General features: G+C 36.5%; 1 long non-coding RNA gene across 1 annotated transcript in view; it reads right to left on the bottom strand.

Moving 5' to 3' along the window:
• Nucleotides 1-26,713, bottom strand: part of LOC105544181 — a 28,004-nt gene extending 1,291 nt beyond the window's left edge. The window contains exon 1 of the long non-coding RNA XR_001006727.1: nucleotides 26,549-26,713. This is a non-coding gene — a long non-coding RNA (uncharacterized LOC105544181). The remainder of the gene's footprint in view (nucleotides 1-26,548) is intronic.
• Between the last annotated feature and the right edge of the window lie 393 nt (nucleotides 26,714-27,106).

Here is a 27,106-nt window from a genome sequence, read left to right as displayed (position 1 = left end):
TTGCCTTGGTAACAGCCTTTCCATTTCCTTGAGCTGCCATCCCATTAGCAGTGATAGCTTCACCTTTTTCCTAGACATGACTCAAACTGATCCACCTTCAAACTGCATGAGTCATTGGACTTGCTTCTTATTCTTTGCTCCCACCACATACCATCGCTTTCCAGCATCACACGGACACCAAATTCAAAGAGAATTTAGCCCATAGGTCTCTGAATCAAAACTTTCCTCTCAGCCACAAATTCTGTATTTGCCCATAACAGGGGATCACAATCTCTTCGTTAAAGGACTAAAATGTATGAAGTGCTGAAGCAGTTTCCCCCTGCAAACCAACATAATAGAGCTTACCTCTCCCAGTGAAACTTGTTCTTTCAAATAGTCCTCTTGGGAGGCCATTTATTCCAAGTAATTTAGAAACTCACCCTTTGGACTCGTATAAAATGTCATAGGTAGGGTTTTCTGGAAGCAGATGCTTCCAGCAGAGTTTGGGGTAACAGATGAATTATTAGGGCTCAGCACCTGTGAAGGGAAGGGGAAGCAGGATTGGGCAGAAGGAGAGGTTAAACTGTGATGCCAGTCTGACCAAGCTTCGGCCAACCTGGGGCAGGCAGCTGTGGGCAAGTATTGCTTGTTAGGGTACCTTGCTTTGGACCAAATGACTGTGCCTGTATAGCCTCCTTGCCCAGTCACTGGAAGTTGGCTGTCCTGGAATGGCATGACCTCGGGTGAGACAGCTCTCTACAGCTGAACTAGACCCTGAAGCAGCTGACAGCTGGAAACTGTCTTGCTGATCACAGTCTCCATGCTGGACACCAAATCCTTCTATGAAGGGGGATTTGGGTTAGGGGACATATGTTCATGCCTAGCATGTAGAACCAGTTATAAATTCAATGAAAAACTCAACCTTACTACAATGCTCTTAGGTGCCATGCTCAGTTTTACAGAATATTAGAACTGAGAGGCTTATAGAGATTTTCTGGCCTAACCCTCACCCGACCCTCATCTTTCACAGTTGCCTGACTTTTCCCTCAGGACCACTGCACTGAAAGCTAGAAGGTGGCATGACGCCTTCCTGTATTCCAGCCTCCTCAGCCCTCCACCATCCTCTCCTCACCTGTAAGGGGCCCAAGTGGCTTCACAGGCTCACAGGTATTCTTCTGATTTAGAATGGTATTAGAAGGGACAACACCTTAAGGGAAACTGAGAAGGAAGGTAAAAATTGGGAGGAAAAGACTTCCCTGGGGTTTTAACCATAATGTGTGAGTATTATCCAGAAAAGCCGAGATCACCCCCCAAAAGCTGACTAGTAAATGGAGGACTACAAAGGCTTCATCAAAAGGTCTTCTGACTTTCTACCTCTTGAATCTCTTGAAAAAACGATGTAGAGATTTGATTGGGAACTTAAGAAAAAAAGTCTTAAAGGGCCTCCTTGACTGGTATTAATGGCCAGATCTATGGCCAGATGACCTCCGACCTCCATTCTCTCAATGGAGAAACTGTGTGGTGATTCCTTCATCCATTCATGGAGAGTTTTATTGAGTGCCTTCTATGTGCCAGGCCCCATGCCAAGCTCAGGGGAGAGAGTGGAGAGCTGTAATAAGGCACAAAGTTGTTCACAGCCAAAGTTGGCTGAAGACTTCAACCAGTGCTCCCAGCTGTTTCCCTCTGATTTTGACATGTCTTTCTAGGCTGTGCTAAAGCTATTAATTTACATGAAGGTGTTCTAAAGCTGTGGCAGTTTTATTTTATTTTTTAAGCGTTTTACTTCTGCTCTAACATCAGTGTGAGTGAAGCAGAAGGCTGGCTTTCATTGTCAGTTTTCCTCCCTCTTTTTCCCCCCCTGTTTCTGCTTCTCTCTCCTTCCTTTGCTATTGGGGTTCATAAGCCAGGGTTCTTAGGAATGACTGTAGTGTGGGCCCTCTGGAGAAGGAAGGGGCAGTGAAAGGAAAAAGAGAATTGAGGGAAGCCTTGGGGCTCCCATCAGGAAACTGGTGAACTGATGAAGTCCACTAAATCCATTCATAGTAATAGCTAACATTTGTTTAACACTAACCATGTGCTCACCACATATATTAACTCTCAGGACAGCTTACTGTTGGAATGGACAGTTAAGGAGGAGTTTATGCTCACTCAGGCTGAGGGTGAGCCTGGGGAAGGGAGAGAAATTTAACCAAAGTTTGGTTAATAGATGTTTTGCTTCTATTGCTTATAGGGAACAAAACAGTTCAGCTAATCATGTGTAAGACAAAATTTGGATATTTGGAGTGTCCATGTCTGGCTAAGGCACATGGGGAAGCGTGTTTCTCTTTAGAAGAGAACACAAAAGAGTGGGGAGATGTCTTTAATCACCCCTGTTTTCCAGGAGCACAGGTCTTAGGTAAAATTCAACACTCCAGTTTCTATAGTAGTAGAAATGGGAACAACTTTATATAATAATACTATTTACTGTAACTAACAAATCTTCCAATAGTTCAAACACATTTGAAGTTGATTTATCACTTATTTAAAGTCCAGCATGGGTGTCCCTGATTGATTAGTGGTTCTCCTTCAAACATTGATTCAGAAACTCAGGATCCTTGTATTCTGTGGTTCCACCATTTTCAGCATGAGCTTGTTAAGGTCATCTTGCTTATGTGCATCAAATTGGTGAAAGGGGTAACAGCATGGAGGATCAGGTGTTCATGGGCCAGGCCTGGAAATGGCACCCATCATTTCTATTCACATTTTATTGGCTAGGACACGGTCACTGGACCACACCAAAGTGTGAGGAAAGCTGGGAAATAAGGCCCAGCTGTGTGCTCAGGAAAAAGAAATGAGTTTGGTGAACAGGTGGCCAATTCCTCACATGACCTCAATGTCTATCATTTACACTGCAAATTTAATGGTTAAATAAATAATAGGTCAATATGCAGCTTTTAAAAGAGAGACAAAGTTTTGTGTACTGATATAGAATAATTTCTAAAATGCTTTAAATATGAAAAATTAGTACAGAAGAGTTTTATAGCAAGTTAGGGTATGTTCTCCCCCACACACAAGCCAGATCACACCCTAAGAAAAAGATTCACAAGCATCCTATGCATAGGGTACCTCTGGAAGAATTCACAAGAAACTTGCATCAGTGATTGCCTTTTCATTTATTAAGGATTGAGTATTTGTTCTTCTGACACATGGACACAGAGAAGGGAACAAAACACACTGGGACCTGTCAGTGGGCGGTGGGGAAGGGGAGGAGGAGAGCATTAGGACAAATAGCTAATGCATGCGGGTCTTAAAACCTAGATAATGGGTTGATAGGTGCAGCAGACCACCAAGGCACATGTATACCTATGTAACAAACCTACACATTCTGCACATGCATCCTGTAACTTTAAAATAAAATAAAAAGAAAAAAAGAAAAAAAAGTATTAGTTCTTCTGAAATTGTTCCATTTTCTCCTGAGAATTACTAGGCATAGTTTCCATTATGGGTTTTTCTTTTTATCTTTATGACTCAGGTCTCATAGCTTTGCATTAATTCCTAGGTTTTCTTCTGACACCCTCTTGGTTTTTAGTAGCAAGTGCTTTTAATCAGGTTATGAAGTCTTTTGCTAAACATTCTTTAGTCTTTGTGAGATATCTCTAGTAAGCAGTATTGAAATGACGGACCTGTCAAGAAACAAAATCTGGGCAGTGAAATCCCATTCTTTGGCATTAAATAGACTCTTACTGGATAGCCAGCTTAAAATAGCCCCCAAATCACTCTTCACTTAGTTACCTTGTTTGATTTTCATTGTAATACTTAATGCTAAAAAAATGTGTTTTGTAATTAACCATCTCCCCCAGCAGAGTGTAAGATACATGTGTAAGTGGACCTGCTCTGTCCATTGTAATGGTGTCATGTGCTTAGGAGAATGCCATGCATCTGATGGTAGCTCAATAAGAGCTGCATGTGTGTATGAATCTCCTTAGCTTGTTGCTTACTTTATATTTATCTTTCTTTCTAAGCTCACACTCATATTGCATTTTAAATTAACCAGTTTGCTACTCAGGATTTCAAGGCACTTTGTCCACAGCTTTATCATGGCGATGACCACATTGTACTGCAATTGTTAGTTTACGTGTTTGTCTCTTGAATGTGAGCTTCTCAAGGGTGGCAATCTCACCTAGTCAATCATTGTATCTTCGGTTCTTGGTACACAATAGATAAATGAAAGCCCTAAGGAAATGTTATGGATTTCTTAAAATTGTAATAAATAATGACTTTGAAGAATCTCCATACTTCTAATTGTTTGCATGAGAATCTTTATTGCCTGTTGATTTGTTATTTGGCGTTAAATAAAGGAGTGTATTAGTCTGTTCTCATACTGCTAATAAAGACATACCTAAGACTGGGTAATTTATAAAGGAAAGAGGTTTAATGGACTCGCAGTTCCACATGGCTGGGGAGGTCTCACAATCCTGGCTGAAGGTGAATGAGGAGCAAAATTATGTCTTACATGGCTGCAGGCAAGAGGGCGTGTGTAGGGGAACTCCCCTTCATATAACCATTAGATCTCATGAGACTTATTCACTATCATGAGAACAGCATGGGAAAGATCTGCCCTCATGTTTCAGTTACCTCCCACTGGGTCCCTCCCACAACATGTGGGAATTATGGGAACTACAATTAAAGATGAGATTTGGGTGGGGACACAGCCAAATATCATTTTGCCCCTGGTCCCTCCCAAGTCTCATGCCCTCACATTTCAAAACCAATCATGCCTTCCCAACAGTCCCCCAAAGTCTTAAATCATTTCAGCATTAACTCAAAACTTGACAGCACAAGTCTCATCTGAGACAAGGCAAGTCCCTTCCGCCTGTGAGCCTGTAAAACCAAAAGCAAGTTAGTTACTTCCTAGATACAATGGGGTACAGGCATTGTGCAAATATGCTCATTCCAAATGAGAGAAATTGGCCAAAACAAAGGGGCCACAGACCCCATGCATCCAATAGGGCAGTCATTAAACCTTAAAGTTCCAAAATGATCGTCTTTGACTCTATGTCTCAAGTCATGCTGATGCAGGAGGTGGGCTCCCATGGCCTTGGGCAGCTCTGTCCCTGTGACTTTGCAGGGTACAGAAATCCTGGCTGCTTTCACAGGCTGGTGTTGAGTGTCTGCGGCTTTTGCAGGCACGTGGTTCAAGCCGTTGGTGGATCCAACATTCTGGGGTCTGGAGGACGGTGGCCCTCTTCTCACGGTTCCACTAAGCGGTGCCCCAGTGGGAACTTTGTGTGGGGACTACAACCCTGCATTTCCCTTCTGCACTGCCTTAGCAGAGGTTCTCCACAAGGAGTAAAAAAGGTACTTTTCAAGAATACAGAGATAGTTAAATGCAGATATGTTAAGAAAACAAACTAGAGAGGGAAGAAAAGCTTCAGAGAACCAAGAAAGTGGAATTAAAAGTGAAGAAGCTTGTTGATGAATCTAGATGAGGGAATTCTAGTGCTTAATTTGAATCTAAGGAGGACACAGACAATAGCTGTTTAGTGGAAAAACTTTGGAATAGTCTACAAAAGTTCCAGTGATGTAAATCCACTGTGAGAGTGTGGTTGAATCCTCTGTGCCCTCAGCATAGCAACATGTGAAAACAAGGTGAATTCAATTCTTCACCTAAAGTGTGAGATGGTTATTCAATATTCAAACTCAAGAAGAATGTGTTTTGATAAAAAACCAGAGGGGTACTACTCATAGGGAAAAAATATGTTTTTGGTTTTTAGTCTGATCTCAACTCTTTGGTCTAGCTGCGGAGGTCAACTAATGAAAATTCCAATAAGTGTTTGGAGAAAAATTCTGGATTTCTTTAAGCACCGCTAAGCTGCCCTTGGCGGGGGGGGTTGGGGTTGGGAGTTGAGGTTATTTCCAAAAAATTTCATTGATTCAGCAGAATAAAGTATAATTTTAATGATTATTTTCTAGACTTGCAGCATTCCTGAGAATTGTAAAACATCAGTTAATTTTTTTAACTGCAATAACATTTTAATTTTACTGAATTAGATAAGACAACAGAAGATTAAGTTAATTTTGAAAACCTTACATAAACTATAAAAACTGTGCTTATGCTGGTAGCTATTATTATAATTATGATTAGTTTTGTTCTGCTGGTAAACTGGAGGAAGGCAGTAGGGAGTTAGGAGAAACAGACATTCTCTTTCAGTTGAGTTAAACAGACTTGTTCCAACCTCACGTCTGACTAAAGAACATGGTTGGTTCCTGAATTGGTGGCTACTGACCCACTGAAGTGATTCCTGCAGAGCCTCTGGACTGTAAGCTGTCATATCATGGATGATAGCCAGGATATTGGGTCTATTGCAAAGTGACTCAGTGGGCCAGAGAACCATTAATATATTTATCACCACTGGCATTAGTTATATGTCACTATTGAGAAACTGCAGAGTGTTATTGATTCCTTTGTTTGTTTAATCAAATGTTGTCTTTTAAAATTTTATTTGTACTCATGTGTTTGTTTTCTTCATAGGTAAACACTTTTGTTTCTGAAAAATCTTCCAAATTTTACAGAATTTGTAAACTAGGTAATAAAAATGAAATCTAATTAGAAAAAAGGTGAAAGATATAGAGAGACATTTCACCAAAGAGAATATGCAGTTGGCAAATAAGCATGTGGGGAGATGTTCAACATCATTAGCCATTGGGGAAATACAAATTAAAACTACAATGAGATATTATTACACAGCTATCAGAATAACTGATATAAAAAGCAGTGTCCACGGGGAGGGGAACAACACACACCAGGGCCTGTCGGGAGTGAGGGGTGGGAGAGCATCGGGACAAATAGCTAATGCTTTTGGAGCTTAAAACCTAGGTGATGGGTTGATAGTTGCAGCAAAGCACCATGACACATGTATACCTATGTAACAAACCTGAAGGTTCTGCACATGTATCCCAGAACTTATGTCAAAATGCTAGAGAAGATGTGGAGAAACTGGATCACTTACTGTTGATAGGAATGTAAAATGGTGCAATACACTTAATTTAGAGTCAGGTAAAAATTTGTATATGAATGTTTATAGCAACGATTGATTAAAAATTGTTTTTAAATTTTCGTTTGTGGTAAAGTTCACACAGCATAAAATTTATGATCTTAACCGTTTTTAGGTGTGTAGTTCAGTAGTGTTAAGTATAGCCATACTGTTGTGCAACTAATCTTTATGGGATTCATCCTACAAAACTGAAACTCTATCAAACAACAATTCCCTATTTCCCCCTCTTCTCCAATCCCTGGCAAACTCCATTCTTGTTGTTTACATGAATTTGACTACTTCAGATACTTTATATAATGAAATCATACAGTATTTGTATTTTTATGACAAGCTTACTTCACTTAGCGCAGTGTTCTCAAGGTTCAGACACACTGTAGGATTTGTCAGTTTCTTTCCTTTTTAAGGATAATCTTCCATTGTATGTACATAACACATTTTGCTTATCCGTTCATCTGTTGATGCACACTTGGGTTGCTTCCACCTCTTGGCGGTTGTCAACAATGCTGCCATGAACATGCATATACAAATATCTCTTCCAGTCTCAGAGGTAAAATTGCTAGGTCATATGGTCATTCTATTTATAATTTTTTGAGGAACTGCCATACTGTTTTCCATAGCAGCTGCACCATTTTACGTTTCTGCCAACAGTGCACAAGGGTTCCAGTTTCTCCACATCCTTATTATTAAGTAAAAAATACTTATTGTTTTTTGTTCTTTTGTTAGTGACTATCTAATGGGTGTGAGGTGGTATCTCTTTGTGGTTTTGACTTGCATTTACCTAATGATTCGTGATGTTGAGCATCTTTTCATGGTCTTATTGGCCTTTGTATATCATCTTTGGAGAAGTGCCTATTTAAGACCTTTGCTCATTTTAAAATTGGGTTGATTTTATTGTTACTGAATTGTAAGAGTTCTGTATATATTCTGGATATTAACCTTTTATCAGATATATTATTTGCAAATATTTTGTTTTATTTCATAGGTTACCTTTTTGTTCTATTATATTCCTTGATGCACAGAAATCTTAAATTTTGGTGTAGTTCAATTTATCTATTTTTACTTTAGCAAAAGTAAAAGAAAACTTCGCCAAATTCAATGACATGAGTTTCCCCCTCTGTTTTTTTTCTTTCTAAGAGTTTTATAGTTTTAGCTCTTACATTTAGGTCTTTGATCCATTTGGAGTTAACTTTTTATATGTGGTGTAAGGTAAGAATTCAACTTCACCTTTTTTTTTTTTTTTTTTGCATGTGGCTATCTAGTATTCCTAACATCATTTGTTAAAGAGGCTGTCTTTTCCCAGTGAATGGTCATTTTGAGATATTCCTGGTTCATTGAGAAGTGATGTTTGCTTGAAACCTAGATATTTTCATAAGATTCTGGATCTTATTTAAACTTTCTGTTATGAATAGCTTCTCAGACACTGCTCCAGCAGGGGAAGGGGAGGTCACTAACTTGTTGCTATCAGGTACAGGTAAAATTTCTAACCCACCTGGCCTCTGTTGACACCAAAGGTACGGGACTCTTTGTAACTGCTGGACGGGAGTGAGAGTTCTAGCTCTCCATGTGGTCTGTACTGACACTTTGGTGAGGGTGATCTCATTACTGGTGGGTGTTGGTGAAAGTCCTGATTCTCTGCCAGGCCTCCTCTGACACCTCCCCACCAGGAAGGGAAGTATGTCTCCTTGCTGCTTAGTGAGTTGGAAGTCTAGGCTCCTCATATGGTTTCCACGAATATTGTGGGGAGGCCTCATTACCGGCTGTCAGGAAAGATAGTCTCAGCTCCCTCGCTGGATACCACTCTGTCAGAGATGCTGGGACAACTTATTACAGCCTTGTTAGGTTAGAAGTCTAGGCTGCCTACTTGGCCTGTGCTGGCATGGGTGGGGTAGGACCATAGCTTTTATTTAAAATTTTTTTTTAATTTTTCCATAAGTTTTTGGGGTACAGACAGTATTCAGTTACATGAGTAAGTTCTTTAGTGGTGATTTGTGAGATTTTGGTGCAGCCATCACCTGAGCAGTATTCACTGTACCACATTTGTAGTCTTTTATTCCTCCTCCCCTCCCACTCTTCCCCGCAAGTCCCCCAAAGTCCATTGCATCATTCTTATGCCTTTGCGTCCTCATAGCTTAGCTCCCACATATCAATGAGAACATAAGATGTTTGGTTTTCCATTCCTGAGTTAGTTGACTTAGTGTAATAGTCTCTAATCTCATCCAGGTCACTGCAAATGCTGTTAATTCATTCCTTTTTATGGCTGTGATATATCTATATGTATATCTATATATATCTCTATATCTATATAACAGTTTCTTTATCCACTTGTTAATTGTTGGGTATTTGGGTTGGTTCCACAATTTTGCAACTGTGAATTGTGCTGCTATAAACATGCATGTGCAAGTATCTTTTTTGAATAATGACTTCTTTTCCTCTGAGTACACTGCATCCATGCCACATCTACGTTTTTTAATTTTTTTTGAGTATGGCCATTCTTGCAGGAGTAAGATGGTATCACATTGTGGTTTTGATTTGAATTTCCCTGATCCATTAGTGATGTTGAGCAGTTTTTCATATGTTTTTTTGGCCATTTCTATATCTTCTTTTGGTAATTGTCTATCCATGTCCTTAGCCCACTTTTTGATGGGATTGTTGGTTTTTTCTTAATGATTTGTTTGAGTTTGCTGTAGATTCTGGATATTAGTCCTTTGTGAGATGTATAGATTGTAAAAATTTTCTCCCACTCTGTGGGTTGTCTGTTTACTCTGCTGACTGTTCCTTTTGCCAGGTAAAAGCTCTTTAGTTTAATTAGGTCCCAGCTATTAATCTTTGTTTTTATTGCATTTGCTTTTGGGTTCTTGGTCATGAAATCCTTGCCTAAGCCGATGTCTAGAATGGTTTTTCCAATGTTATCTTCTGGAATTTTTATAGTTTCTGATCTTAGGTTTAAGATCTTAATCCATCTTGAGCTGATTTTTGTATTAGGTGAGAGATTAGGATCCAGTTTCATTCTCCTACACGTGGTTTGCCAATTATCCCAGCACCATTTGTTGAAAAGGTGTCCTTTCCCCATTTGATGTTTTTGTTTGCTTTGTTGAAGATCAGTTGCTGTAGGTATTTGGGTTTATTTCTGGGTTCTCTATCCTGTTCCATTGGTCTATATGCCTATTTTTATACCAGTACCATGCTGTTATGGTGACTATGGCCTTATAGTATAGTTTGAAGTCAAGTAGTGTGATGCCTCCAGATTTGTTCTTTTTGCTTTGGCTATGTGGACTCTTTTTTGGTTCCATATGAATTTTAGAATTGTTTTTTTCTAAGTCTGTGAAGAATGATGGTGATATTTTGGTGGGGATTCATTGAATTTGTAGATTGCTTTTGGCAGTATTGCCCATCCATTAGCATGGGATGTGTTTCCATTTGTTTGTGTCATCTGTCATTTCAGCAGTGTTTTGTAGTTTCTCTTGTAGAGGTCTTTTGACTCTTTTGTTAGGTACATTCCTAAGTCTTTGATTTTTTTTGCAGCTATTGTGAATAGGGTTGAGATCTTGATTTAATTCTCTGCTTAGTCGTTGTTGGTATATAGAAGAGCTACTAATTTATGTACATTAATCTTGTATCCGGAAAGTTTGCTGAATTCTTTTATCAGTTCTAGGAGCTTTCTGGAGGAGTCCTTAGGGTTTTCAAGGTAAATGATCATATTGTCAGCAAACAGCGACAGTTTGATTTCCTCTTTACCGATTTGAATGCCCTTTATTTGTTTCTCTTGTCTGAATGCTGTGGCTAGGACTTCCAGTACTATGATGAAGAGGAGTGATGAGAGTGTGTATCCTTGTCTTGTTCCAGTCCTTAGAGGGAATGCTTTCAAGTTTTGCCCATTCAATATTATGTTGGCTATGGGTTTGTCATAGATGGCTTTTATTACATTAAGGTATGTCCCTTGTATGCCGATTTTGCGGAAGGTTTTAATCATAAAGGGATGCTGGATTTTGTTGAATGCCTTTTCTGCATCTATTGAGGTGATCATATGATTTTTGTTTTTAATTCTGTTTATGTGGTGTATCACATTTATTGACTTGTGTATATTAAACCATCCCTGCATCCCTGATATGAAACCCACTTGATCATGGTAGATTATCTTTTTGATATGTTGTTGGATTTGGTTAGCTAGTATTTTGTTAAGGATTTTAGCATCTATGTTAATCAAGGTACTGGTCTGTAGTTTTCTTTTTTGGTTGTGTACTTTTCTGGTTTTTGTATTAGGGTGATGCTGGCTTCATAGAATTAATTAGGGAGGGCTTCTTCTTTCTCTATCTTGTGGAATAGTGTCAAAAGGATTGGGACCAATTCTTCTTTGAATGTCTGGTAGAATTCTGCTGTGAATCCGTCTGGTCCTTAACTTTTGTGTTGTTGTTGTTGGTAATTTTTAAATTAGCATTTCAATCTCATTGCTTGTTATTGGTCTATTCAGGGTATCTGATTCTTCCTGATTTAAGCTAGGAGGGCTGTATTTTTCCAGGAATTTATCCATCTCTTCTGGATTTTCTAGTTTATGTGCATAAAGGTGTTCATAGCAGCCTTGAATGATCTTTTGTATTTCAGTGGCGTCAGTTGTAATATTTAATCTATCTTGAGTTGATTTTTGTATTAGGTGAGAGAATAGGATCCAGTTTTCATTCTCCTACATGTGGTTTGCCAGTTATCCCAGCACCATTGTGTCCTGTTTTGTTTCTTACGTTATTGGGATTTTCTCTCTCCTTTTCTTGGTTAATCTTGCTAATGGTCTATCAATTTTATTTATCTTTTCAAAGAACCAGCTGTAGTTTCATTTATCTTTTGTATTTTTTTTTTGTTTCAGTTTCATTTAGTTCTGCTCTGATGTTGGTGATTTCCTTTCTTCTGCTGTGTTTGGGTTTGGTTTCTTTTTGTTTCTCCAGTTCCTTGAGGTGTGACCTTAGATTGGCTATTTATGCCCTTTCAGACTTTTTGATGTAGGCATTTAGGGCTATGAACTTTCCCCTTAGCATCCGCCTTTGCTGTGTCCTAGCGGTTTTGATAGGTTGTGTCATTATTGCCATTCAGTTTGAAGAATTTTTAAATTTCCATGTTGATTTCATTTTTTACCCAATGCTCACTCAGGAGCAGGTTATTTATTTTCCATGTATTTACATGGTTTTGAAGGTTCCTTTGGGAGTTGATTTCCAGTTTTATTCTCCTGTGATATGAGAGAGTGCATGATATAATTTCAATTTTCTTAAATTTACTGAGGCTCATTTTTATGGCCCATCATATGGCCTATCTTGCAGAAAGTTCCAGGAGCATAGCTTTTTTTTTTTTTTTTTTTTTTTTTCTTTTTTCCCTGTGGTGTTTGGTTGGAATAGAGCAATTATCGTCTAAAAGTTTTCTGTGTCACTAAGCTGACTCCTGTTCTTTTGGCTACAGAGAGCAGGCTATTGTTAGAGGTTTCTTTTCTTTTTCTTTTTTCTTTTTTTTTTGGTTTGTACCCATTGACATTTCTGGGCGACTAGATTCTTTAGCTCCAATTCTGGGATATATATGATCCAAAACAACCCAGGGAACCCACCACTCTATCATTCTTTGGCTTCCAAGGTCCTTATCTTATCCATCTTCCCTAATTTTCAGTCTGCTTATACTTCTTTTTTTATATAATATCCTTGTCATTTTGTTGTACTTAGTGCAAGGAATAGGAAAATGTACATCTACTCCATGTTTTGGGAAGTGGAAGTGGCCACCTTCACTTTCTGATGGTAATAACTTTTTTTTTCACTGTATCCACTTAACTCTTAGCATAGTGATCAGAACTATGTTTGTGAAATTATATTTTGTATTATTTCAGATTGTGCTGGGCAACGGGGAATGGATAATGCTGGGTAACTAGGCCCAAATAACACAAAAATTTCAGGGGGAGCATTCTGACTCCAAGGGCTAGTTGGCTGCGGCATCTCTAGATCCTGGACACATAACATCTCATTATAGAACAGGCGCCACATGGTTTGAATAAGAGTTTGATGTTTAACAATAAAGGTAGTTATGAACTGGGATATTTGAAATATACTGTGTGGAAAACTGAGTGAATACAAGCCTTCTTCTTAGACGGCAGGCCCCAAGAGCCTGAGACATTTCAAGGGAAAAATAGCATACCCTCTAATCAGAATGGGAGGGCATGGAGCTAGAAGATTGTTCAAAGACAGACCAAAATTGCATGGATAAAGCACAACACTTAGAACACGTAAAATAAAAAAAAATGCCTGTCTGAGAGCATATTGAAGAAAGCATTCCTACAGCCAGATACTCTCTAGGTCTAGTGGCATGAAGGTTTCTAATGATTACAGCTATTGCTTTTGGCGTATCTCCACTCTACTGATTTCTAGACAAATAATTGGACTCTATTTTGAACCCTAACCTATGTACTGAATGTTGTTTTTGAAACCATCTTTACTGAGGCATTACACATGTTTAAAGAATACCACTTGACAAGTTTTGACATATATATCCACCCATGAAAGCATCACCATAATTAAGATATTGTATACATCCATTACCCCCAACCATCTCCTTATATCCCTTTAATTCCATCCTCTTGTTTTTCCTCTCCACTTCCCCATACCCCCAATAAGCATTGATCTGCTTTCTGTTACCATAGACTAGTTTGCATTTTCCAGAATTTTATAAAAATGACATTACAGAGTATGTATTCTTTTTTTTTTTTTTGGCCTGGTTTCTTGTACTCAGCATGATTATTTCGAGATTTATCCATGTTGTTTTGTATAATAATAGTTTATCATTTTTTATTGCTGAGAATATTCCATTTTATGGATATACCACAATTTTATTATCCATTCATTTGTTGATTGACATTTGAGTTGTTTACAATCTATGGCTTTTGTGAATACAGCTGCTATGAACAGTCTCACACAAGTCTTTGTATGGACATATGCTTTTATTTCTCTTGGGAAAAAACCTAAAAGTGGAATGAACAACTTATGTGGTAGGTATATGTTTAACTTCTAAGGAAACTGTTTTTCTAAGTGGTTGTATCATTTGTTTTCCCATTAGTAGCGTATGGGAATTCCAGTTGCTCCGTAACTTAGTCAGCACTTGACACAATCAGTATTCTTAATTTTAGACATTCTAATAAATGTGTAATGGTATCTTGTAGTCTTAAGTTTGCATTTCCTTAATGACTAATGATGTTGAACATATTTTTATGTGCTTGTCATCCATATACATATTTTTATGAAATGTTTGTGCCGATCTTTTGACCATTTAAATAATTAGATTTTTTTTGTTACTATTGAGTTTTGGGTTTTGAAATACGTTATAGATGTGAGTCCCTGATTAGATATAAATAATTTGCAAATATTGTTTTGAAAATGTTTTCTTCCAGTCTTTGGTGTGTCTTTTCATTCTCTTGAAAATATCTTCTGAAGAACAGAAACTCTAAATTTTTATGTATTTCAGTTTGACTTTTTGTCTTTTTTTGAGACAGGGTTTCACTCCTGTTGCTCAGGCTGGAGCACAGTGGCGCAATTTCGGCTCACTGAAACCTCTGCCGCCTGGCTCAAGTGATCCTCCCACCTCAGCCTCCCAAGTAGCTGGGACTACAGGCATGTGCCACTGTGCCTGGCTAATTTTTCTCTTTTTTGTAGAGACGGAGTTTCGCCATGTTGCCCAGGCTGGTCTAGAACACCTGGGCTCAATCCATCTGCTTGCCTTGGCCTCCCAAAGAGCTAGGATTACAGGCATGAGACATTGCACCCAGCCTATGATTTTTAAATAAATGTTTCTGTTTGTATCATATCTAAGAATCATTGCCTAACTCAAAAGGTATTTGCCTATGTTTTCTTCTAGAAGTTTTACAGTTATAGGTTTACATTTTAGGTCCATGACCCATATCGAGTTAATTTTTGAATATGATGAGAGGTGTGGATCAAAGTTTATTTTTTGCAAATAGCCATCCAATTGTTATAGCACCATTTCTTGAAATGACCCCTTTTCTCAATGCATTGCCTTTGAGTTCTTGTGAAAAATTAGTCATCCATCTATATGTGGGTCTATTTTTCAGACTCTCCATTCTGTTTCACAGGTCTTTTTGTCAATCACAGCACTAATACAACACAATATACAATATAGGTAATTCTATAATAAATCTTGAAGGCAAGTAATGGAAACCCTTTAACTTTATTCTTTTTCTACAGTAGAAATTGACAAGCTGATTCTAAAATTTTTATTAGAATGTAACGGACTGAGAATAGGCTTGTTTTGAGAAAGAACAAAATTGGAGGACATCTTAATAATAATATTTTTTTTGATCCTTGACCACAGTATTTTTTTCTAGTTGTTTTGGTACTTAATTTTTCTCAGCTATTTTTACAATTTTAGTGTACAGGTCTTATGTGTGATTTGTCAGATTTGTCATATTTCATGTTTTTTGATGTTATTTTAAATGGCATTGGTTCTTAATATTTCAACTTCCAATTTGTTGGTAATATATAGAAATGTAATGGATTTTTATATATTTACCTTGTACTCTTTAACCTTACAGGACTATTGGTCTGTAGGTTTCTTTCTTTCTTTTTTTTAGTATAGAATTTGTATGGCATTGCCCTGGTATTAGGGTAATATCGCTAATCATTAAGGACATGTGGGCTGAAAAACTACTTATTGGGTACTATGCTTACTACCTGGTACAATATACTCATGTAACAAACTTACACATGTACCCACTCTATCAAAAATAACAGTTGAAATTCAGAAGGAAAAAAAATCAACTGGGAAGTTTTTCTTCCTATTCCATTTACTGGAAGAGTTTTCATAGAATTGATATCTTTTCTTTATTAAACTTTTGGTAAAATTCACTAATGAAAAGATAAGAGGCTGGATTTTCTTTGTGAAATGTTTTAAACTTCAATTTCTTTATTACAGGGCTATTCATGTTATATATTTCTTCTTGAGTGAGCTGTGGTAGTTTGTGTCTTTCAAGGAATTTGTCCATTTAATTTTCATGGTCGAATTTATTGGCATAAATTTTAAAACTCCCCTGTTATTATTTTAATTGTTATAGAATTGGTAGTAGTTACCTTTCATATTTCTGCTCCTAGTAACTTCTATTTTCTCTCTTTGATCACTTTGGCTAGAAGCCTATTGTTTTATTGATTTTCTCAAAGAATCAACCTTGATTTCATTGACTTTTCTCTACTGTGTTTCTGCTTTGTATTTCACTGATTTCTGCTGTGCCTTTCTTTAAAAATTTTTATTTATAAACTTATCAATAAATTTAGGGTATACCACATGATGTTATGAGACAGTAATGTTACAGATAGTAAAAAAAGGGTACTATGGTGAAGCAAATAAAAATATCCATCATCTCACATAGTGATACTTTTAATTTTTGTGGTAAGAGCAGCTAAAAATCTAATCATTTAGCAAGAATCTCAAATAAAGTACACTTTTATTACCTATAGTTCTTATGTTGTACCTTAGATTTCTATCTTGTTTATCCTATATATCTGCTACTTTATATGCTCTGACCTGCATTTCTTCATTTAGGCCCATTGCACCTCTTTCCCTCTCACCTCTGGCAATCATTATTTTGTTCTCTATCTCTATATATTTGAAAAAAGAATTTTTGGCTCCATATCTAAGTGACATCATGCAACACTTTTCTTTTTGTGTCTGGCTTATTTTGCTTAGAATAGCATCCTCCAAGCTCATCTGTGGGGCAATATTTTGTTCTTTTATAGGGATATATATATATATATGGATATTATATATAGGGATATCTATATGGAGATATATATGGATATTATATATATGATATCTATATGGAGATATAGATGGATATTATATATGGATATATATGTGTGTGTATGTATGTGTATGTATATATATTCACACATATATATATGAATAAAGAAATTGTGATATATGTCTATTGAGAAACAGGTTGTTTCCATTTCTTAGCTATTGTGAATAATGCTGCTATAAACATGAGAGTGCAAATATCTTTACAAGGTGATTTCATTTCCTTTGGATATACCCAGAAGTTGGATGGCTGCATATATGGTAGTCCTATTTTTAATTTCCTTAGCAAACCTCCATACTGTTTTCCATCATGGCTGTACCAATCTACATTTCCACCAACAGTGTGTAAGAGTCCCCTTTTCTTCATACATTTGCCAACGTTTGCTATGTTTTGTCTTTTTGGTAATAGCCATCCTAATGGGTGTGAGATGGCCTATCATAGTGATTTTGATTTCCATTTCTTTGATGATTAATGATATTGTCTGGTCTGATCTTTAGTATTTCATTTTTCTGCCTAATTAGAGTTTAATTTCCTCTTTTCTTTCCAGTTTTTTAAGGTGAAAGCTGAAGTAATCGATTTAGATCTTTCTTCTTTTCTAACATTGGTATTTAGTGCTATACAATTCCCAGTAATTATTGCTTTGTCTGCCTCCTACACATTTTAATATGTAGTATTTTTATTTGTATTTAGTTAAAAATATTTTCTGATTTCGCTTTTAATTTTTGTTTGGCCAATGATGGGTTATTTAGAAGTGTGTTATTTAATTTCCAAATATATATAGATTTCCCAGATATTTTTCTTTTCCGTTTTTTGAGACTAGGTCTTACTTTGTCACCCAGGCTACAGTAGATTGGCATGATAATGGCTCACTGTAGCCTCCAACTGCTGGGTTCAAGCAATCTTCCCACTGGAGCCTTCTGAGTAGCTGGGACTACAGTTGAATACTACCACGCCTGGCCAATATTTTTTATTTTTATTTTTTGTAGAAAGAGGTCTTGTTAAGTTGCCCAGGCAGGTCAGGAACTCCTGGCCTCAAGCCATTCTCCCCCTCAGGCTCCCAAGGTGCTGGTATTACAGATGTGAGCCACTCTGCCTGGCCCAGATACTTTTCTGTTTTTGATTTTTAATTTAAGTTCACTGTGGTCAGATAACATATATTCTATGACTTAAATGTTTTTAACTTTATTGGGCTTTGTTTTATGGCCCAACTTGTGGTTTATCTTGGTAAATGTTCCTGTGCACTTGAGAAGATGGTGTATTCTGCTGTTGTTGGGTAGAGAGGGTTCTATAAATGTCAATCAGGTCAAGTTTAGTTGATCGTGTTTAAGTCTACCACATCCTTGCTGATTTTCTGTCTGCTTGTTAAATTATTGAGGGTAGGGTATTGAATCTCTGGCTGTAATTATGGGTTTGTCCATTTCTCCTTTTAGTTCATTTATTTTGCAGCTCTGTTATTAGTTGTATAAACATTTAGAATATTCATGTTCTCTTAATGAATTGACCATTAATGGTCAATTGGTTATTGACCAATTGGTTAATCGTTCAGTTATCACTGGTCTTAATGAATTGGTCTTAGTGATAATTGGTCAATTATTACTGGTCTTAATGAATTGATCAATTATCATACCATTTATCATAACTGAATTGACCATTTATCATTATGTAATGGTCCTCTTTATCCTTGTTAATATTCTTTGTACTAAAATAGACTTTGTCTGATATTCAGTATAACTACTACAGTTTTATTTTAAGTAGCATTAGCATCATGCATCTTTTTATATACTTTTTTTTTTGTATCTTTCTATTTGAAGTGTATTTCTTGCAGATAGCATAAAGTGGGTCTCTCTTTCTCTTTAAAGTCTAATTTGACTTCTTTACCAATAACTTGGAAAAGGAAAAAAATCTAACTCAACAATATCTGTTTTTAATTTACAGTATTTAAACCATTTATATTTAAGGTGATTATTGATATAGTTGGGTTTAAATTGACGCTCACACTATTTGATTTCTATTTGTGTCACACATTCTTTGTTCTCTTTTCACTTTTTCTTCCTTCTTCGGGATTAACAGATTTTTTGTAGTTCCAATTTATCTTCCCTTTTCATTTATTATACATTTTTGTTGTGTTATTTTAGTAGTTGCTTTATAATTTGTAATATATCCTTAATTTTTCAGTTTATAATCAAGTGATATGATACCATTTTACCATATCATATATAGAATAAGAACTTACAAAATACATCCAGTTTCCCACCTAGTTTTTACACAGTGTTATCATGTATTTTACTTCTACGTATTTTATAAACCCTACAATACATTTCTGTTATTTTGCTTTACACAGTTATCTTTTAAAGAGATGAAGTAATATAAAAAGGTTTTTGTATTTACCTCATTCTTATGATTTCTGCTGCTTTTTATTCCTTCGTGTAGATCCAGATTTTCATCTGATGTCCTGCTTAAAGGACTCCTTAAGGTTTGTTGTATTGCAGCTATATAATAGAAATTCTTTCAGCTTTTGCTTGTCTGAAAATATTTTTATTTCACCTTCATTTTTGAGAGACAATTTTTTCACTGGGAAAGAATCCTAGGTTTTCTTTTTCAATTATTTAAAAAATGTCGTTCCACTATCTTCTAGGTTACATTTATTGCAATGAGAAATTTTCTGTCAAATTTCTTTGCCCATTGTACTAATTTTTTTTTTCCTGCTAGCTGCTTTGCATTGAAAAATTTGATTATATTGTACCCGGTGTAGTTTTCTTTGTTGTTTTTGCTTGGAGTTTGTTGAACTTTTTGAATCTGTGGGTTTTTTCAAATTTGGAAACTTGTGGTCACAATTTTTTCAAATATTCTTTCTGTCTGTCCTCTCTCCTTTGTTGATTCTAATTAAACAAATATTTGATCAAAAGTATCCCATAGTTCATTGATGTTTTGTTAATTTTCTCAGTTTGTGTTCTTTCTCTCTCTTGCTCATTCATTCTTGTTCTGATTCTCTGTTTTTCATTTTAGACAGTTTTTATTGCTATCCTTTTAAGTTCACTACTTTTTTCTGAATGAAAAAATTAATCTGCTATCAATCCTATTCAGTGTATTTTTCATTTCACACTTTATAGTTTTTATCTCTAGACGTTCATTTTGGGTCTCTTTTATATCTTTAACATCTCTGTTTAATATACTCAGTCTTTTCTCCAGCTTCTTAAATGTATAAAATGCAGTTATAACAAATGTTTTATTTTGCTTGTCTAATAATTCTATTACCTGTATCATTTTTGTTTTTATTTAGTCTTCTCATTATGGGATGTATTTTCCTACATCTTTGCATGACTGGTAATTTTTGATTGGACGCTAGACATTTTGAATTTTACCTTGTTATGTGCTGGATATTTTGGTATTCCTATAAATATTCTTGCATTTTGTTTTAAGATGTGGTTCAGTTATTTGAAAATAGTTTGATCTTCTTGAGACTTTTTTTAACTTTATTTTTAAAAGTTTTATTTTTAATTGAGAAATAATAATTGTGTCTATTTATGAAGTATAATGTGATGTTCTGATACATGTATTCTTGAGACTTTAAAAAGGTTTTGTTAGGTAAGACCAGACCTGCATTTAGCCCAGGTTTAATTTTTTCCCCATTGAAATGAGACTTTTTTTGTACTCTGAATGATACCTTGTAGTTTATGAAATGTTCTCACTCTGGCTTTTGGGAGCAGACACGATTTCCATTCCATTGTGAACTCCAAGCACTGTTGCTGCTACTTATTTTCCAGGTTGATTTTTGCTCAATAGTTTTCTCACATATATGTGTTGATCAGTACTCAGGTGAAGTATTGAAGGAAATTCCCTGCATATTTCTGGTATCCTTTTTCTGTGCAACTCTCTCTTCTCTGGTACTGTCTTATGAACTCTACTTTCTCTGAATACCCCAGATTTTCCAGGTTTGTCTCTTCAGTTTAGGGAGAAATGTGGGCTCTGAGTGAGCCCCTCCCTCTCTGTGCCATGGATTGGAAATGTTCTCCAAGTAGTAAGTTGTTTTCTGTCTCTTTGGAATTTACAGCGTTTTGCTTTCTGATATCCAATGTCTTCAGAGTTGCTTCATATACTTTGTCCAGTTTTTTAGCTGTCCAAGGTATAGAGTAAATCCAGTTCTTGTTATTCCATCTTGGCTGGAAGCAGTTCTTCTGTTTCATTTGATGCAAAAATTTTATGAATATCACTTGGTAAAAGCCTAGCCTGTTTAACAAGTTACTTTACACTGTTTACTGATAAGCATTTAATACTTAAGTTTATGCACATGGCTCCATTCACATTCAGTGTTTTGTAGATTTTCCTGACAGCTCTGTGAGACTGACTGGGGCAAGTAGGAGTGATTCTTTGATAGATGAGGAAACTGAGGCAAAGAGAGGCTAGGTGACTTGCTCAAAAACTTACAGTTACTTTAATAATGGAGGCTAGGACCTAGGAATCCAGAATCAGGTTGTTGTGATCTTTGTGCTGTAACAGGCTGCCGTATTGCTGTTTCAAAAATAAAGTCATGCTCTGGGTCATTTAGGGATTTTCAAAAACTTTATTTTTTACTTCGTTAGAATATAAAACTTCTGTGGGTGAAGTTGAATCATCAAATGGGGTCAATTCCGTTCTATGGGGAGGGGTGATTTATTCCATTCTCTCTCTTTATCTCTCTTCCTCTCTATATATATGAATATGAAAACTAGCCAGGCGTGGTGGTGGGTGCCTGTAGTCCCAGCCACTCGGGAGGCTGAGGCAGGAGAATGGTGGGTAAACCCAGGAGGTGGAGCTTGCACTGAGCCGAGATCGCGCCATTGCACTCCAGCCTGGGTGACAGAGCGAGACTCCATCTAATATATATATATTATATATATAAAAATATATATATGTATATGTATTTAATATATGTGTATATAATATATTTTATATATATATGTGAAGCCCTTCTTACGTGTAGTGATTTGAGAAACTGGTAGGCTTGACATAGTTGGGGAAAAACTTATGTCTATTTTTCTGTTTATACTTTCTGTTTTTCTTGCCTAGTTCCTACCTCATTAAGCTCTAGAAATAGTTCAAATGTAGATCTCAGCTAAGGCCTCTTTGAAAAAATTTTACACCCCATTCTTTCTCTTTTTAAGTGTTGTAAGAAAATGTACTTTCAACTGGCGTAAAGAAAGCTATGACATCTTAAGAATTTTTCTATAAGAGTCTATGAAAACACTTATTCAAGAATGATTTCGGTTCTGTCCTTCCTGCGAGAGATGTAGAACAAAAGGAATATCAGGTCATTTTCACACCTTGAATTCAATTTGGGTCTATTTTATAATCTATTTTTATGGCTGTCATCCAATTTTGTTCCTCTAGTTTAGGTTGTATCTAATACTATCTTGGCTTTGAGTTAGGCAGGATAGAAAGAGATTTGCTATTAACCTGGACTAACACAGACTCCTGTGACACTTAAGAGGTTGTATGAAAGGGGTGGAAATGGATGTCTTGCTTTAATGTTGAATATGTGGGGACATACACACACATGTACACACACACACATTCTCTCTCTCAGAGTAAATTTAAACTCAGTTGGAGCCCTGGGGGCATGTAAACAAGCATAAGGAAATTTCCCATAGGTTTATAGGGTGGGGAGAGCTATCCCTCTCTCATGTGTTAGCAGAAGTGGCAGATGGCATCTTTCTCCCCTAATAATCACCAGATGGCATAAAGCTATGCCCTGTGGTGCAGGAAGCAGGAAACTGGGTTGATCATGTATTTTCTACACTTAAGCTCTTCTTATTTGATTGACATTTGTCTGTGCTACTGGTCATCTATTTATGTGAGAAGAACTTAAAGAAAGGGACCAAAACCTCATTGTGGTTGCAGAGAGTATTCATTTTAATTTAAGAAATTTAGCATGTTTTATGAGCTAATAACTTGCAAATCTGCTAAGCAGATTCACAGGTTTCTGTTCACTTGTATCCTGAGCCATGATATCTGTTTGCATCCTGTTGTAAACCTCCTTTATTTAGCATTTTTCAGATATAATGCTTAGAGAATTGAAGTTTAGGCTGGGCGCAGTGGCTCATGCCTGTAATCCCAGCACTTTGGGAAGCCGAGGTGGGCGTATCACAAGGTCAGGAGTTCAAGACCAGCCTGGCCAACATGGTGAAACCCCATCTCTACTAAAAAAAAATACAAAAAAAATTAGCTGGGCGTGGTAGTATGTGCCTGTAATCCCAGCTACTCAGGAGGCTGAGGCAGGAGAATCACTTGAACCTGGGAGGCAGAAGTTGCAGTGAGCCGAGTTGTGCCACTGCACTCCAGCCTGGGGAACAGGGGACAGAGCGAGACTCCATTAAAAAAAAAAAAAAAAAAAAAAGAATTGAAGTTTAATCTTTTGAGCAGAAGTTTTACTGTAAAAATTAAAAATAAACCTTTAAAAATCTTTAGATATTGATGTTCAATTTTATTAAATATTATTATAAACATGATTTAACTTTTCCTGTTAGAGACATAAGTTGTAGTACAGGTGCAGTTGACATTGTGAAAACAAATGAGGCTAAAAGCAGAATGGATCCTACTTAAACCTAAAGCAATCTTAGAATAAAAGTTGATGGTAGTTTTTTAAAAAGTTGTAAGTAGATCTCCTTTTTAATCAACAGATTGTAATGATTGAATGGAAATGAGGCAGTAAGTATTATAAGTGAAACCATTTTATCACAACATTAATCTGAAATGTTTAAGTGAGTTCCACAATCACTGGGGTCCTGAAAGGTAATTAGACATGAAGATGTATGTTTTCTTGTCTGTATTTGACTGGTGGAGTCACTCCTTTTGGATTAAATATATAGTATCTTTAATGTATAGAAATGAAATATACAATCTTGAGAGACTACTGTGCCCTGACAAGGCTTTTCAAACTGCCTTTGTTTAATGACTGTCCTTTTGTTTTGTGTTTTCATATCCTGCTTAGTACTTTTGCCTCCCGGGCTGGCCACAGCCTTTTCTCTTCAGAAGGAACTCATTTGTTTTACAGCTGGATTGTTACAATTTCTTAGTGGTTATGAATTTTAATGCATATTAAGGGTGCTTTTTATATTTTAATGTCATTTGGTTACATACGTAAAAAAAATCCATTTAAGTTCAATAAATGATTTTGGGAAAAGTGCACATCCACAGGCAAAAGAATGAAGTTGGATCCTTACCTTATATCATATACAAAAATGAACTCAAAATGGATTGAAGACCTAAACATAAGAGTTAAAACTATAAAACTCTTACAAGAAATTATAGGGGAGAAGTTTAATGACGCTAGATTTGGTAATGACATCTTGAATATGACACCAAAAGCATATACATTGGACTACATTAAAATAAAAAACTTGTGTGTATCAAGGGACACAATCAATACAGTAAAAACCACCCTATGAAATGAGAGAAAAGATTTGCAAATCACATATCTAATGAAGGGTTAATATCCAAAATATATAAAGAACTACAACTCAACAACAATAAAAACCAAACAACCGAATTAAAAAATGGGCAAAGGTCTTGAGTAGATATTTCTCCAAAGATGATACACAAATGGTCAACAAGTACATAAAAATGCCCTAATCACTAGGGAAAATCTAAATCGAAACCAGAACGAGGTATCTTTTCATACCTTGTAGGATAGCAGCTGCTGCTACTACTACGATGACGACGATGACGAAAAACCAAACCAACAAAACAAACAGAAAATAAGAAGTGTTGGAAAAGATGTGGAGAAACTGGAATACTTGTCTACTGTTATTGGGCATATAAAATAGTGCAGTCACCATAAAAAAAGAGTATGGGGGGGTCCTAAAAAACTTAAAATAGAATTATTATACTATCCAGCAATTCCACTTCAGGGAATATACCCAAAAGAATTGAAAACAGGAACTCAGAGATATTTATACACCCACATTCATAGCAGCAGCATTAATAAAAATTAAAAAGTAGAAGCAACCCAAATGACTGTTGATGGATGAACAGATATACAAAATATGGCATATACATGCAATAGAATATTATTCAACCTTACAAAGAAAAAAAATTCTGAGACCCGGTACAATATGGCTGAACCTTGACGATATAAAGTGAAATATCACAGAAAGACAAATACTATATGATTCTACTTATATGAGATGTCTTGAGTAGTCAAATTTATAGGGAGAGAAAGTAGAATGGGAGCTGCCAGAGGTTGGGAGGAGGGAAAAGTGAAGAATGGTTCTTTAATGGATGTAGAGTTTCAGTCTTAAAGATAAATAGAGTTGTGGAGATTGGTTGCACAACAATGTCAACATACTTAATATTATTAAACTGCACGTTTAAAAATGATTAAATCGTACATTTTGTGTTACATATATTTGACCACAATTAAAAAAAGAAACAACGGGAAAAGGTTTTGTCAACGAACTGCTTGGTAGTCTACCAATTGGGGATTGGATTAACATTTACTCCTGTGAAGATTCAGGCAAGGGCAGGGATGAGTTAGGGAGACATAAGGTTAATGATGTCAGACTATAGTAAATGGTATAGCAGTGGTATAAACAAAGTTCAATGGGAACAAAAAAGGAAAACTTAAGTCTTCCTGGAGGCATATGAGAGATCATCCGAGACAAGGTGGTTTTATTTGAGCTGCTTTGAAAGATGAGTGGGAATATGACAGGTGGAAAAAGAACAAAAGGAAATAACAGGTAGAGGAAACAGAATGAGCACATACCATAAAGTTGTGAAAGACCATAATTTGGAAATAGTGGTGGCCAGAGCACAACTCTTTATGAAGACTGCTCATATTCCCATTGGTCCAGAGCTGAAGTCTACTAAATGTGCAAGTTAATTTTCTCTTCATAATTCATTTAAATTCTGTATTAGTTTCCTATTGCTGCTGTAACAAACCACCACAAATCTAGTGGCTTTGAACAACACAGATTTATCTTACAGTTCTGGAGGTCAGAAGTTCTGAAATCAAGGTGTCAGCAGGGCTGTGTTTCTTTTAGGGGCTCTAGGGGAGAATCAATTTCTTTCCCTTTTCTAGGTTCTATAGGTGGCCTGTATTCTTTGGCTTGTTGACCCCTTCTTTGCCTGGGTCTGATCTCTGCTTCTATCATCATATCTCCTTCTCTCTCAGACCTGCTTGCCTCCCTCCTATAAGGATTTTTGAGATTACATCGGGCACATGTGGATAATATCTCAACGTCCTTCATTTAACCACATCGTCAAAGTCCCTTTTGCCATGTGAGGTAATATACTCATAGGATTTGGGGATTGAGATGTAAATACCTTTGGGAGCCTATTTTTCTGTCTTCTATAGATTCGATAGGAGTGAAATATCTTAGGTCTCAAAATATATAGGCTGAGTGAATTTGTATATCAAAAGAGGATGCAACGCAAATGATATTTTTCTTGCTATTCGTATTAGTTGATTTTCTGCAACTTAAATCATCACTCTTTCATCAGTATCCTGACTGACTCTCATAATAATCTCCAATCATTCATGGTTTCTCTGTTCGTGAGACCCTTATAACACCAATCCTTTCCCAGTCATAAAGCATTTAAGAAGTTCCTGTTGCCTTCTTTCCTTTCACCACCAAACTTTGGAAAGAGGATTCAATACTCACTCTCTTTGTTTCCTCAGCTCTCATTCACAGTTCCACACAGGAAAAGCTAAATCTCTGGGATTTAGTTTTTTTACCTGGTCCAGGTTCCTTATTTTTGATATATTTCTCTCCAGCTTTAAACTACCATGATTCTATGATCTACTTCTTCTCAGTCATGCAGCATCAGATGTGGGCCTAGTTCCCCTCAAGTCTCTTAGCCCCTAGTCAATTATTTTTCTCCTAGGATCTCAAGCTAACCTGTTAGTCTAATCATTGTGTTGTCACAAGCTTCAGTTTGGAATTCAGCAAAAATATTTTTTTGCCTTGTAGAATTCCATTAAGAAACAATTCAAGCTGGGAATGAAGGCTGTTCCTGTGTTCCTGGGAGGCTTCTCTCCCAATGCTAGGTCACACATTGTTGCCTTTCTGGCTAAAGGTTTCCCTGTCCTAATACTGCAAAATTATCACTATCTCATGATGGAAGGAGATAGTAATCCTAGCATAGATATATTCAAGGTAGCCTGGCTTCTGAGGGTTCCAAGTTACTAACAGCTTTAACTTTTAGTTATGCATTTCTGTATTTATATTTCATATAATCATTTACCTCTTTTGGGCTGAAGAAAAAGAGGACATTATCCAACCAGCAAAAAGAG

Source organism: Mandrillus leucophaeus, unplaced genomic scaffold (genome assembly GCF_000951045.1).
Source record: "Mandrillus leucophaeus isolate KB7577 unplaced genomic scaffold, Mleu.le_1.0 Scaffold108, whole genome shotgun sequence".
Classification (NCBI taxonomy): domain Eukaryota; kingdom Metazoa; phylum Chordata; class Mammalia; order Primates; family Cercopithecidae; genus Mandrillus; species Mandrillus leucophaeus.
Note: the sequence above shows the minus strand (reverse complement) of the source record. Positions and strands in the feature narration are given on the sequence as shown.